At 38.0% G+C, this 15,692-nt stretch overlaps 1 protein-coding gene across 1 annotated transcript in view; it reads left to right on the top strand.

Moving 5' to 3' along the window:
• Positions 1-15,692, top strand: part of LOC145989902 (uncharacterized) — a 346,996-nt gene that overhangs the window by 36,534 nt on the left and 294,770 nt on the right. The gene's annotated exons all lie outside the window — the stretch shown is intronic.

Below are 15,692 nucleotides of genomic sequence, written 5' to 3'. Positions count from 1 at the left end.
GGTCATTTTCGTTCAAACTCCCTCACCCTCACGGCTAACATTCATCCTCACTCTCACACACCCTCACCCTCACCATCACACATCCTCACCCTCACTCACTGTTGCCTCTGCCCTCGCCCTCACACAACCTCATAAGTCCTCAGAGGGTGAGGTGAGGTCTACCCTCATGAGGGTTGCTCTCCCGAGGGTGAACACCTCTGATGCTAACCGCTTCGTCAAGGAGGTCGGCACTATACGCAACTTAGACCGAACTTTTATCTTCAAAATGCCGCAAGTTTAATCAAAATCGGACTATTGGTTCGTGAGATACAGCCATTCATAGTCTGGGCAAGTTCTGTATGGCACGGCATTGCATTGTTGTGCCGGAGTGAATCCCCGAGCCACATGATAAACAGTACGTCTTGTTAGTATAGAAATGAAGACGTTTTCCTGTATCGGCAGTTAAAAAAAAACACAAAGTATGGTAGAGTTAATTAAGAATGAATTGTTTTAAATTTAAATGTGACTGAGTTTAAAAGAACATGTGACTGCGGCTAATTCACTGATAAAAGCAGTAAGATAAAGAAAATCGTGAATATCCAGCATATTTTAACAATTACACCTTCGCTTTTGCAACTGAAAATAGCTTCTTCTAATTCACCATACATTTACGGTTTTTGTGAAAACACTGAAACTTTTTTTTCCACATGCCTCTGCCTATTTCAGACGGCTTGTTCCACAAAGGTTGAAACCCACGCTCTACAATACTATCCAGGGTTTACCTTAATCATGGGAACATTGTTTTTATTTCATTACAAACAAGGAAACGCACAACAGAGGCAAATGTTGAATTGTTTTTATCTGGCCGCGGGAAACGAAATACATCCCTGAGTTTTGCTCCTGACGTTTTGACGTAGGAAAAAATAAAGCACCCTGTATTCCCTACATGGAAGTTTCCGGTGAGGTACAACTGACAGAGCCTCGGGGCGAAGCAGTAACACATTGTCGGCGGTGTGGAGACTGTAGATTTCTTCTGAGGAAAGGACAGCAGTTTTGCCAACCTTGGTGTGAAATTACCAATCCTGGTGAATGTGTTTGTGCGGGAGGGAAATATTTTGGGCGAGTTAGGAAATAAACGAAATTACAGGGAATATTTTCCATTTCTTAACAAAAAAGGAGAATGTTTTGGGACGTGAAATGTTCAGGATTTCTCGGCACTGTACATTGACATCGTTCGTTACAAAAACAAAACAAAAAACAAATCTTGTTATTTTTATCGTTAACAACATAAATAAAGTTTAGTTCCTTTGTATTCGAATGGGATAACCAAAGTAAAAACTGTGCTAGATCGAAAGAATTGAGTGTAAAATTACGGAAACAAGGTTATGTTTTTTCCCCATTATTATAATTTCACCTGAAGAATAGTTTTCAAACATAATGTATAACTGCTTCACAATTTGTATTCCTGTCTAGATATTATTAGAATAATTAAATCAAGAACACTTGGGAGGCCATGTGGCACGAATGGGAGAGGAAAGAAGAGTTTACAGGATTGTTGTTGTTGGGAAACCTGATGGTAAGAGACCAGCAGGAAGGCCAAGACGAAGATGGAGGGATATCGTTGAGATGGACCTAAAGGAAATCGGTAAGGCTGAAAAAGAGTGGACTGATCTTGCCTAGGATAGGGACAGATGGAAGGCTTGTGTTGCTGCAGCCATAAACATTCAGACTTATGAAGGCTAGAGAGTTAGTTAGTTAAAAATTAGAGTTTTATATAAGACGTCAGATGAAAAGAACAGAATAAAATTTCCCTCTAGGTTTTAAGTTTTTTCTTGAACGAGGTATGCAAAAACATAAAAAAAACATAACTATCCATTTCGCTAAATTAACTGTATGCAATGTAAAAAGATAATTCAAAACAGTTGTGCAGTTGTAAGTAAATAATTCTAAAGGACGTGCAGTAAGAAGCTGGTTATATGGTGGATATTCACTCATCTGGTGAACATAGTTGAAAAGTCTCTCCAATAATATAATAATAAGTTTAGAATAAACTCTATTTATTAGATTATAATAGTAATTATTGCATAATAATAATCATAACCACGAGAATAATAATAATAATTATTTTTCATATTCAAATTCTATCAATAACTTAACTCCTTTACAAAATATTCTAGCGGCCTCCCGGGTGGCGTAGTGATAACGTCGTCGCCTTACGATCAAGGAGTCTTGGGTTCGATACCCGGTGGAGGCACATAGTGGTTCGGATACCACTTTAAGCGGAAGGTCCAGTCCAGATTAGCCTTTCTGTGCATAAAGTGGTTTTAAAAACAAACTCAAACAAGCAAACAAAAATATTCTGTCGACGCCCGTCCCCTGAAGTGTCTGTTTCTGCACTTCTAGAATGACAACTTGACGGTTCAAAAAGTTCCACACATTTATAGCGTAGAAAACTTACGTTATCGAAAAATTCCTTTACCGCTGAGATTTTTAATCAGATAAATGGAACGAATTAACATGGCTCAAGCTATAAGCAATATTGTGATTTGATATGCTTCATTGAGAACTTTTGGCACCGAAAATACCAAGGAGGGACATTGATGCATTTACATTACAAATTATAATATGTTGACAGCACACATAATATATGCACACACACACACACACACACACTAACACACACATTTTTCTTTACAGTACTGTAACAACATAAACTAATGGCGCATTCCAACTTGAAGTTGAACGGCATTGGAAGTGTCACTATTCATCTTAGCGACCCCGAAAACTATGGATTCCACACTAATATCGGTCGTTTTACATGTCACCCCCTTCCCACCCCCTACCCTAGGGATGCCAGGGGTGTCTTGGAGTTGAACGGCATTGGGAGTGTCACTATTCGTGTTAGCGACCCCGTAAACTATGGATTCCTCACTAATATCGGTCGTTTTTGCAACACAAACTCATATCAGCCTGAATGTTAGACAACCCGAGAAACACTATCTTTGTGCGGGATTGGATAGAGTCACGGATGTCTGTTTTGTGCGGAATTTAATATCGGTCATTTTCGATTATTTTTACATGCCACCCCCTTCCCACCCCACCCCTAGGGGCACCAGGGATGTCTTACCCCCACAGTATTTCTTTCCAGATTGCAAGTGATATGTGTACCAAGTTTGGTTGAAGTGGCTCCCGGCGTTCCAGAGTTATGACGGAACATACATTTTTATATAAATAGACCATTTTTATATATATAGAAGATAGATTTTCCCCCTTTAAAATTGTGTTCTATATAACAATATATTCACTTCTTTTTTCCCTGCACTCAATAAGTATTAAGATTCCATATTAAGTAAGGCAATTACTTGAAGTTGGGGACAAATACTTCCAATATTAAGTAAGATAAAAGATAATATTGAAATAGTAGGCACTTTACATGTTGTTAATTTATTTTAACTTTCTGATTTACCTTTGTTTGCTATTGTGTCCCACCCGTGACACAAACAAATACTAAATTTCTCCTTTAACTGTTACATTTCCCCCTCAACTCCACTACAATGTTCAAAATTGACACAAAATTGTTCACTTATAGCTACAAATCTGGGAAAGTATTTTAAGGATAGTTTTGTTTAATCAACAGTTTTAAGTTTCATATTTCATTGCACAGAAACTGTAAGAAAATTGTTGCTTAACTATCTGTAGAATAGTTACTTTAATATCAAAAAGATAGGCCCGTGTCCCACCAGTGACAATGTAAAATCATACAAGAACAATTTCGTCTTTAGGTTCTTATTCTACAATATTGTGCTAGTTATACAGGGTGTCCACAAAGTCCTGCTACCATTACAATGAAACATACTGTAGCTCCTAAACTATATGAGATAAAGACATGCGGTTTTTGCAACGTGTTCTACAGCTCTCAACGTTTTAATAAGTAGTGGTATTGTTTTGTATTATTATTTTTTTTTTGATTTTGCAGATTATGTTGTGAAGGACCTTTTGGATAGACATTTCCTGGCAACCGCGCTCCCCTGATATAACCCCCTTGGTTTTTTTTTCTTTGGGGGTATGTCAAGGATCGTGTCTACGAAACCCCTGTTCCAGATATTGTCACACTTCGTATACGGATTGCAGAAGTTCTCGAACAGGTTGATCCTGCTATGCTGCAGCATGTATGGATGGAGATCGAATACCGTCTCGACGTCCTGAGGGAAACTAACGGGGCGCATGTGGAAGTGTTGTAATTGTAAATAAAACTTTGAGAGCTGTAGAACATGTTGCAAAAAACTGCATGTATTTATCTCATATTTTAGTTTAGGAGTTAAGTTTCATCGTAACGGTAGCAGGACTTTGTGGACACCCTGTATAATATATACGATGTAAATCGTACAATGTAAATTTATTTAATAAAATTATTTAATTTCTGAAATTCTTTAATTGAATATGAAGTATATTCCAACTAATTTCTTTACGTTATTTGAAAGATCATCTTCGTCAGAATATAAACACTTCATTTAAATGTTTTTTTGTTTTGTTTTTCATGCGGATGTTTAGGCAGATTTGTGTCCAAAGCGTTGGCTACAGGAAAGGGCGGGCTCCATGTATTAAAGGGTCGACTGAATGAGGGAGAATTTATAGCTCTCGTGGTGGCAGGGTGATATAGGTGAGCGGCCATGTTTGCACTCTCTTGGTTCCTTGCACCAAAGTTTTCTAATTACACTCCATTGATTTGGATAACTGATAGGTAGCCACCCCTTAGTGGTTGGTCTGTTCCTCGCTGAAGTTGTTTGGGAGCCTTTGACTGGAAGAAAAGAGTTACTTGTAATGCAGTTGAAAGTCCGAGGGTCATCCAGAAAGAAAAGAACGTTTCGCTGTGAAACTCAAACGACAAATGATGTGTGCAAAAAAATTATGATACAGAAACGACATACCTTACTCTACTTTTCCATATATTCGTCATGTCCATTCAAGCACTTATTATAGAATGATACCAGATTGTTGATACCGTCATTGTACTCGGTTGCCACCAATGTATTAAACCACCACGTTGGTTTTATATTTCAGAACAGATCCTTTGAAGTGTTTGTTTGACAATAGGCCTCAGCAATTGCTGTTGCACCCCGTGGCTGAAAATCAATGAATAAGACCCCTTTCCTGTCCCAAAATACAGTTTCCACAACCTTTCGTGTGATGAGTGTTTGTTTCGCCTATTTCTTGGCTTGGAAGATGATCCGGTATGGTGAGTACTCCATTGACTGGTGCTTGGTTTCGGGTGTTGAATATGCGACCCATGTCTCATTGCCTGTCGCAATCAAGAAAGCACTTTGCCATGGTTGAAAAACTCTGATATTGTCACTACATGGTTGAATACATTGGCGATAACCGAGTACAATGACAGTGTCAACAAACTGGTATCACGTTATGATAAGTGCTTGAATGGACATGGCGAATATGTGGAAAAGCAGAGCAAAGTATGTAGTTTCTGTACTATATTTTTTTTGCACACAATATTTGTCGTTTGTGTTTTATACCAAAATGTTCCTTTTTTTCTGGATGACTTTCGTAGCATTTACTTTACGAGTAACGGTAACGTTAACCAAGTTACTTTTCAAGCATGTAGTAACGAATTTAAACTGAAGTTTTACAACATCTTGAACCAAATGTTCGCAAGGAAGAATGAGTGGAGATGATTAGGTATTTAAATTCCAATTTTTTGTCAAAATCTCTGCTGCATGTGCTCCAAGTGTATTTATTTTAGAAACCCTATTTATTATATAAGAGTTTTATTGACAATCGGTCTGAAAATGCCACTAGTTGAACAATAAGTAACAAATTTATGTTTTTCTAAAAAAAACAAAAACACAAGATATTTTGATGTTTAAAATATTCTTATTTTCTTTTGCTTTTGTCTAATCGTGACTATGAGGACGAGTGATGATTAAATGAAACTGATGAAGGGACACTAACCAAGATCACACATGCAAAGGTCGGGATTCGAACCCGGGATATTCGGTGACGAATCGAAGGTCGACGAGCCAACGTGCTGAGTCAGGCCGACTGTGTATAGAATATATTAGATCATTTGTAATTTAATAAAAAATAATGATAATTTTTTTATAATCATCTTTGAAATAAAAGAACAACAGCAAACCGAAAGTGTGTTTATTTATTGATTTGCTTTATTTTACTTCGCTTCTTGTGCCACTTTTGGCTAATTTGCGAAGATGAGGATGAGTGATAATATGATGAAATTGATGAATGGACACTCACAAACATCCACGCCCAGATCGGGATTCGAACCCGGGACCCCTGGCGTTGTAGAGTGATGTGCTAACTACTCCGCTACAGATGTCGGCGAAAGAGTGGTTAGCACATCACGCTACGACGCCAGGATTCCCGGGTTCGAATCCTGTCCTTGGTATGGGTATTCTTTGTGAGCGTCCCTTCATCAATTTCATCATATCATCACTCATCCTTACAGCCACTGGCGTACGCAGAGGGAAGAGGCTGTGTGGGCTACAGCCCCCCTCCAAAATTTTGAGAAAATCAACATTTTCAAATAAAATCACTAAAGAACTCTGCGTAAACCGGAATGGAAAATGCAAAGCCCTCCCTTAAAACAACCCCCGATTGGCATTTTTGAGAGTAGAAAATTCTAAATATACAAATTATTTTACTGTGTATACCGTTAACTAGAAAGAAGCAATACACTATTCACCTTTACAATTCCAGCCCCTCCCGAAAAAATATCCTGCATTCGCCGGTTCTTACTGCATATTCTGTGCTTCTCCCAGAAAAAATGTAGATCAGCCTATGTGTACGGGCTATAATTACTAAAAAAAGAATAATTCATCACCCCTTATTAAATTCGTGCTCACGCCACTGCTCTTAAGACAGTACATCACAAAGGAGCGACGGATTCAATTACAACGATAAAATCGAGATGGTTCCTGGCCTCCAAATGTTAATTCCAGGAATTCCAGATTGTATTGTTTATTTGTGCGCCACGGCGCCATTTCTGATTCAGAACAGGAACGTCCTTCCATTTTAATCTCGCATCCGAAGCTCGTAATGCGATTTTCCGCCGCTAGAGGTCAGCAGCTACCGACTGCAGCGATGCAAAGGCCCTTGCTACATTGTCATGTGCCATTACGTTCGAAAAATTGAAATCGGCGAGGCGAATCAAAGATCAGCCGGGTATCGAGTGGTCGTTTAAAAGCCTCGATGATAAGCCTCGTCTCCTTTGATTGAATTTCGCCGTAAATCCCGCTTAGCTGTGCGTAATGTTTTACGGGGAAAACCAGCGTGTTACACAACATTACACGGTGCAGTGGCGACAAATTGCCTCTCGCGTTCCGAATGCGTTAATCGAGTGTTGTATTGTGTGAGGGATTATTCGAGGGATCCTTTCAGTGTGAGAGCTGATAATTCTTCTCTGTGTTTCTATGCAAAAAGCTAGTTTCACTCTTCTGTCTACGCTCCCTGAAGTTCGTTTCAGCTCGTGGAAAACTGAAGCCCATTTCTGGTCCAAATAAAATACAGTTGTGAAACAGACTCGTTAACCTGACAAAAATGTACGCTGACTGACTGGGAGAGGGAAACTACAGTACCTGGCCTCCACTTGGGAAAGAAAATAACCACAAAATGGAGGAGGTGAGATTTGAAATGTGGGAAAAATAAAACTAGAAATTTGACATAATTTGGCTTAAAAATTAAAATTGACATTCTATGTAAGGGGACTCGGGGCCTGTTTATAGAGTGCGAAATCAATTGATGAAAAATCTATTATTGTTTTTCAAATTCTGCAGATATCTCTAACAATAGGACGTAGAGGGAGTTTTGTTAATGAAAATTGTTACTAATTATTTACCAATTTTCTTCTTAAAATCGACACTATTTTTATGCACTTAATTAGGTCCTAGACTGCTCTTGAGTGGATAAATAGTTTACAACCACTACAAAGTACATATTATTTTGAAAATTGAAAAAAATACGAATTTAGGGAAAAGTTTCCCAAATCGCACCAGTTTTCAAATAAATGGGCGTCAAATATACTCCTTATCATACCCTAAAAAAAATACTTCAATGTACAATCCCTAGGCGATAGAAGAAATATACATCAGTTACTATTCTTACATAAACTTTTAAACAACTCATTAGACTCCTCTCAGCTGCTCTCAGAAATCCCTTTTTATGTACCATATAATAAGGTAAGACCACGGAAAGAGCTGTTTCAAGTACCGAGAGTTCAAACAAAGTCAGCCAATGCGGCAATGTGTAGGTTATATAACGAAGTTGCAAAGACATATGATAAGATATACATCTTTCAAAGTTTTCGAAAATTCAAAAGGGAAACAGAAACTTATTTCCAAAGCCAGACTTAACTTTGTTTATTAGTTCAGTCTCTTTATGTACAGGAGTAGAGTCCATCCTATTTTTCTTTTTCTTTTGTGTTATTAACTAATTACTGTCATTACATCTATATATCATCGTTTTTAAATGTAAGGTGAAGTACATGTGTTTTTCCTTGGTTATTTTCTTGGTTATCATGTGTAAGTTCTAACCCAAACTGTCAGGTTAATACTTTATACTTCCCTTTCATATCTAATCTTATATTAATTTTTATATTACTGTAACACATATTATCATATTATTGCACTTTTTTAATTCTTCTGATTGCATATTTTGTGTACCAAACAGTTTTATAATACAAGACACTGTAAATGGGCATTTGCCTGTAGTGTCATGTCTTTAAATAAATAAATAAGTAAGTTTTTGATACACCATCTCGTAAAGGGAACTTTTACCTCTCTTCATATGTCTTTGGACAATGTTATTTCAATTGGAAGTAACAAAAAAATATCAAATTCCAAACTATTGCAAATGGTACGATTTAGGTAACTGGTCTCTTAAATCGCACCATAGGGAGCCCAAATCTCACCAATGTTTAAAATATTGAGAAGTAAGATATTTCAAAGGATCAAAAACTATAAAATACGGTGGCAAGTTTTCTATTGACAGTATGCTCATTTAGAGCCACAATCATTTCAAACATATGTGATACGTCAGTTCTTCAGTGTAAGATATAAAAAATGAAAAACAAATAAATGTATTCTCGACATTAATTTTGAAGCTGGACAAAGTAAACATAACATTCGACCTTAGTTTGTTCGCAAACATCAGAAATGTAGAAAGCAGTTCCTCGTCTTAGAGGCCAGAACACGAATCGAGTACCCGTTTCTTACACTCGATGCATTGCACCATGTACTCTTCCACAGTTTCTCTGAATAGGAAGCAATACCATCGTGTTTTATTTTGCAGGTTAGGTTTTGATCTTGGTCACAACATGTCAATTTCTTAGATCTAATTGTAGGCCTCACGGAAATTCTCTCTTCTCACAGTTAAATTTTGTTCTCTCCCTTGGTAGTCTTGATATCTTGAAATTTAGATGGAGATGTAAGTTGTTATTGGAGTTCTTTCATCTGTTCCTTTGTGTGGCTCTTTGCCTGCGATGAGGATTAAATGACCCTGTTTCTGTACCTATGCGAATCTTCGTAGAGTTGTAGTAACTGAAATGCGGTGCGATTTGGGCAGTTGTGACATGGTGCAACTTAGGCCAATTTGATATACAAAATTTTTCCTGCCTCACTTCGTCAGCATATCACAATGCGAATGTGCTTGAAATTAATCTCACAGAATTGGCAAATGTGACAAGTAACTAAAGTTAAAAAGAATGTGACTCACTCGTCTCCTATATCCTTATGGAAAGGTGCAAAAAACATGAAGGAAAGGTGGTTTCTTCAAATTTCCCCCTATAAAGTTTATTGTTTGGCATTAAAATGATCGATGGAAAGTTGAATACAAAAGAAGTGAACCAACAAAGTAAAATCAGGAATAAGATGGAATTGAAAACAAGATATCAGTGCTAACCTTGTAAAACGTTAAAACATGATAGGAGGTAGGGAGGGGGAATGTGGGAAGGGAGAGAGAGAGAGAGAGAGAGAGAGAGAGAGAGAGAGAGAGAAAGAGATAGAGAGAGAGGAATTTGAAAAATAAATTTTATAAATTAAAACGTTGGGGGAGAGTATTATGTTTTAGAGATATACGAGGGCTATTTTTTTCAACCTCCAATAGGGCATGAAATCATAGCCACAGTGAATAGCAAAATGGGTTTATTGACAAAAGTTAGGTACACGTATAATCTACTTTTCAACGTAATGACCAAGAAGATTCAGACATTTATCGTACCGATGCACCAGCTTTCCAATAACCTCTGCAAAAAACGGTGCCGCCTGTCTGTTGAGCCAGGTCTGAATGGTGTCCCGAAGCTCCGCCCTCCCAATCACTTCTTCATTGCCGGGAAAAGGTGGAAGTCACTCGGCACCAGGCCTGGAAACTAGGGAAGGTGATGAAACAAACACTTCACCGTGTAATCGTTGAAGAAGATCTTAGGTTGACCAGCATCATGCGGTCGGGCATTATCATGAAGCAAGACAATGCCTGAAGACAGCATGCCTCTCAGGCACACAGCTCATTCGACGGTGAATTTCCGCTGCATTGTGCCTCTCTGCCTGTAGAAATCGTATCACACTACGCACCTCGCACTTGGCGGCGGAGTCGATTGTAGCAGACATCTCTACGGGCCTGTCGCTCATCTTCAACTGTAGTGTTGGCCTTGGCAGTGGTGATGGTAGTGGCAGGGGGGACGTCAATCAAGCTGCGTGACGCACCGCTTCCTAGCGCTTCACGGGCCACCTGGCGACACCCTCGTATTATTGTAGAATCTTAATAAAAAAGGTAGATAGAAGCAGGACTTGATCCAGTTGCATGGTATGCTACAGACCAGAGTCTAAGTTTCTTGAATGAGAGAGAATTTAAGAAATAATGAGAAAGAGAGCAAATATATTCGGAAAAATGAATAGAAAATTAGAACGAAAGAAATGTAAGAGAATTATAACAAAATGAGTTCGGAGGGGCAGATATTATTTCGACTGAGCGAAAAAAAATCATCGTTATTGTCATATTAAGACATTCATTCATTATTTAAGAGAATAGACTGCTGAAAATACGAGGGAGGATCAAATGAAAACCTTAAAAGTGCAATAAATATTAGAATGTAACAATGAAAAGGAAATCGTACCACTTATTTTTCAACGTAGTCCCCTTGACGTTCAATGCAAGTATTCCACCGTTTCGGAAGTGCATGGATACCACGGTGGAAGAATTCTTTTGATCGAGATTGTAGCCACTCGTGCACCGTATTTTTCACCTCTTCATCACTACTGAAATGTTTGCCGCCCATCGCTTCTTTGAGTGGTCCAAACAAATGAAAGTCACTGGGGGCAAGGTCTGGTGAATAGGGTGGATGAATGAGACACTCAAATTTGATGTCATCGATAGTCTCAACGGTCAAACGGGCAGTATGCGGTCGGGCGTTGTCATGCTGTAGGAGTACTCCTGAGGACAAAAGTCCTCGCCGTTTACGCCTGATTGCAGGGCGAAGTTCATTTTTCAGCTTGTTTGAATACGAGGCATTGGTTACTGTCACTACTTTGTCCATACTGTTCCAAAATTATTCCTTTAGCATCTCAGAAGAGAGTGAGCATGACCTTTCCTGCTGATGCTTGAGTGCGGAATCTTTTTGGTTTCGGCGAAGAGCTATGCCGCCATTCCTTGCTCGCTTTCTTGGTTTCTGGTTGATGATGGTGAACCCAGGCCTCATCGCCTGTAACAATCCTGTCCAGAAATACATCACCCTCGGCGTTGAAACGACGCAAAAGTTCTTCATAGGCGTCGACTCGACGATCTTTCAATTCAGCGGTCAACTGACGTGGGACCCATCTTGCCGATACCTTATTGAAATTCAGAACATTATGCACAATGTGTTGAGCTGAACCAAAGCTCATATTCAATATTGTTGCGATTTCTTTCAGGGTAATACGCCTGTTGTCCTTTACAAGCTGTTCCACTAGCGCAATGTTGTCGTCGGTCACTACGCGGTGAGCCTGTCCCGGTCGAGGAGCATCCTCCACAGATGTTACGCCACTTTTAAACTCCTACACCACTCGTATGCTTGCTGCAGGGACAAACACGAATCACCATACTTTGCTGCCATCCTGCGGTGAATTTCAATTGGTTTCACACCTTCACTACTCAAAAACCGGATCACCGAACGCTGTTCTAATGCGGTGCATGTGGACAGTGGGGCGGCCATCTTGAAACTGCTCCTGTGCTGGCGCTTGTTTGACTAGACTCTTCTGCCACCTACTGAAGAAAGGGAATACTCAATATTGCCAACTTTCATAGCAATACCACAACATTTGAAATTTATAATAAACTTTTAAGGTTTTCATTTGATCCTCCCTCGTAGCTTAAAACCTTCTTACAGGAGTTTGTACACATAGCAACAGAAATAGACATGATATAAGAATCATAAAAATACATAGAATACATTAAAATTGCGATCATGATCAACAATGAATTAACCAAAAAATTACAATTAGATTATTCTAGTTAACAGAATACATATTGTAGATCATAATGCTCTTATTTTTTTGTTTCAGGTATCAAGATACCCAATTTCCTCGTAATTATACGGGTTTTGCTATAGAAGAAATACTTTTCAGTAGGTTAGGTGCGTGGGATCTGCCCACTAAAATCTTCTCCACATTATCTTAATTCCAAGTGTTTCCATATTGGATATATTTAATATGTTACGATTTTCAAAGAAATACTTTAAGGGCCGAAATTTGTAACAATCAAAGTTAGTAGTTAAAGAAATGTGATATAAAAATGGGTGTAACGTTCTGTTCTGTACCAAATGTATATTCGGTAATACTTGGAAAAAGCTTGGGAAAATGCATGAAAATCCTGCTGGTGACTTGCAACTTAAAGTTATGACTCGGGAAAGGATTTTAAGGTGCAAAATTATTGTCGGGAAAGGGAAAAAATGTCCTGAAAATGCTTTAAAAAATGTGCAAGAAAAGGTGCTGATAATATTCCTTTATTCAATGCTCTCTTTTTCTGTCCCTTCTGTATGCGCGCGAATCGCATAGAGAACTGTGGTTCTGCCGAATAGGTTTTGTTGAAGTTTGTGCTTTCTCTCGTGGGTTTTGCTACATTATCTTGGGAACTATTGAGGCTGCAATGATTATATTATACCATTTTATAGCTCTTGTTCTTCTCTACAAAATGAGACTGTATGATTTTATGTAGCTGTTCAAGAAGAGTGAAAATAATTTATTTTTCTGTCCAATTTTTTAAACAAAACATGAAAGGGAAGGGAAAAGATGCTGAAGCATCAAAGAGGGGTTAAAAATGGGATAATTGTGCTAATCTCGCAAAAAGGTGCAACAAAGTGTGTTCATTTTACTTGATTCCGTGTCCTAATATACGTATTTCAAACGATCGGTATGAAAACATATATATTTTTGGAAAGGTGCTGCACCTTAAAATCCCTTCCCTAGTTATAACTGCTTAGGAGAGATATTGATATGCTTTTTGTCGTTCGTTCAGTCAATTAACTATCCAGTTCGCTTCTTCTTAATGGTTATGAAAAGTAGGAGTAAGGGGTAAGTGTCCCCGGAAGAAGCATTTCCTCGAAGCTGATTGGTTCATTAATGAAGATCGCTTTCAGCTTGTAAGGACCCTTCAAGGTAAACAAGTGCGAATCAAATTTCCTTTCCGTTGTACCATTCTAGCCTGTTTGTCAAGAGTGTGAGCTCCATTCCTTTTAACGTGTCAAATGTCTACCGTGTTCTGGGAATTGATTCGCTCTTGTTACAGCGACCCCAATAACACACCGAGGTGCAAGGAACGCTCAGTTTTATCAACAGAATTAGGTTCCCACATTAACGGACTTGAAAGTTATTTAAGACATGGAGATAGAAATGAACGATTTCACATGGAAATAATTGCAACAGAAATAAATTTTGTGCCACAATGTGCTAAAATATGTAATTTTCTCGGTTCATTAATCCGCTACACATCTTTTTGGGGAATACTACGCCATCTTGGAAAATGGTGGCAAAGGAAAAGCTTTTCATAAAGCTTTTTCGGCCTGACTCACAAATACTTCCATATCACTAGAGGCAGTGGGCGGAAAATTATGCCCAGCAAGGAAACAATTGTGTGAAATGGTACAGAAAATTATATGAATGGCTTATTTTTTCTACTGTGTTCTTTTTATATTTTATTTCTCTTAATGTGTAGTTTGTTTATTTGTTACACCCCACGTATATGGCTTTCAAAATCAACTTGGTTGGATCCTGTGCAACGTCGTGTACTTCAGCTTGTAGGTGACGTTGAATGCTTCATAATTTATGAACTAAAAGGAGAATTATACTACAGTATATAAATAAAAATGGAAAAAAATACTATTGCCTATATGAAAGGACACTTAGAGCGTCTCCACCAATTGTTCAGACTCTAAATGCCAAACGTTTCATGACCTGCCCAGAAAAAATATTGAAACCTCAACAATCATTTAATAACCCTGTATATATAGCCCAAGGTCCCTAGCAAAGATACAGCTTGTTAACTCTAGAAAAAATATGCTTCCTTTTGACCGAAATATAGTATAATTACGATGCACAGGGTCCCATTTGTCAACAGGTGCTTCACATCTGGGACCTCGGGCATGGCCGTATTTAGAGTTTTTTTTTTCTAAGGGTTCAAGCCCCCCGAAACTTCTGGCATGTTGGATTAATGCGAGTTCAGAAACTAAAATTTGTAACACATTTACAAAAAAAAATATTCGCAGTTTCAAAGAAATACAACAGAGAGACAATTCTGAAATGATCTAGCTACAATTTTCAAACATTTTGAATTCTGAAATTTGAGCGAAACGGATTTGATTCTCAGAACCGCATCCCATTCGCTACCTCTTCATTTTCACTTCTGCTGTCCTCTTTCCAGTGCTGTTTCTGGATCAGACTGAAAATTTCCTTGTGATTGACCCAAAATTCGCATTCCAACTTTTAAATTCCCCCCTTTATAAGAGTTCAAACCTAGGATATCCAGCTTGGTAGCGCATTACATTCCCTACCCTTCACCCAGCGGTCGATATAGGACATACCTTTAACCTATGTGCGGTCCTATAAAGCACATACTTGTATACTGTATAGTGGATGTATATAATGATGTTTGGTAAGTATAGGAACAATATGAGCGTCGGAAAGTGGGATCGAATTGGTCTCTAGAACCCACCCCCCCCCCGAATTGAAATCGTTTATTGCAAGTTACAAAATAGCAGAACGTTTGTTAGTTTTATTGTTAATAACGGAAATAAAGTACAGTTAGTTAATATTCGAACAGAATTACCAAAGAAAAACGGCGTTACATCGAAAAAAAATGAGGTAACATTACAGGCACCAGGTTATGCTTTACCATGTAATCCAAAGAATTACTAGTTTCCACAGTTTTCAAAATTCCAAAAATTATGTTTTATGTGAATGGTCAAAACAACATAATCTTTATGACTATAATTTATCTCTCTTACTATTAAAGCTTTTTTCTTGAGGTATCTAAAATTTAATAACAAAATGTAATAGCTGTGCATTTCAGTACACCTGGATGAAACGTAAAAAAATAAATAGAAAAAAAAACGTTCTGCTGCATATTCACACTTCTGATGGAGAGAGCATAAAAGTCTCCTCAAGGATATAAGGACAGCAATAATAATAATAATAATAATAATAATAATAATAATAATAATA

Source organism: Lepisma saccharinum, chromosome 7, assembly GCF_977018435.1.
Source record: "Lepisma saccharinum chromosome 7, izLepSacc3.1, whole genome shotgun sequence".
NCBI lineage: Eukaryota > Metazoa > Arthropoda > Insecta > Zygentoma > Lepismatidae > Lepisma > Lepisma saccharinum.
Note: the sequence above shows the minus strand (reverse complement) of the source record. Positions and strands in the feature narration are given on the sequence as shown.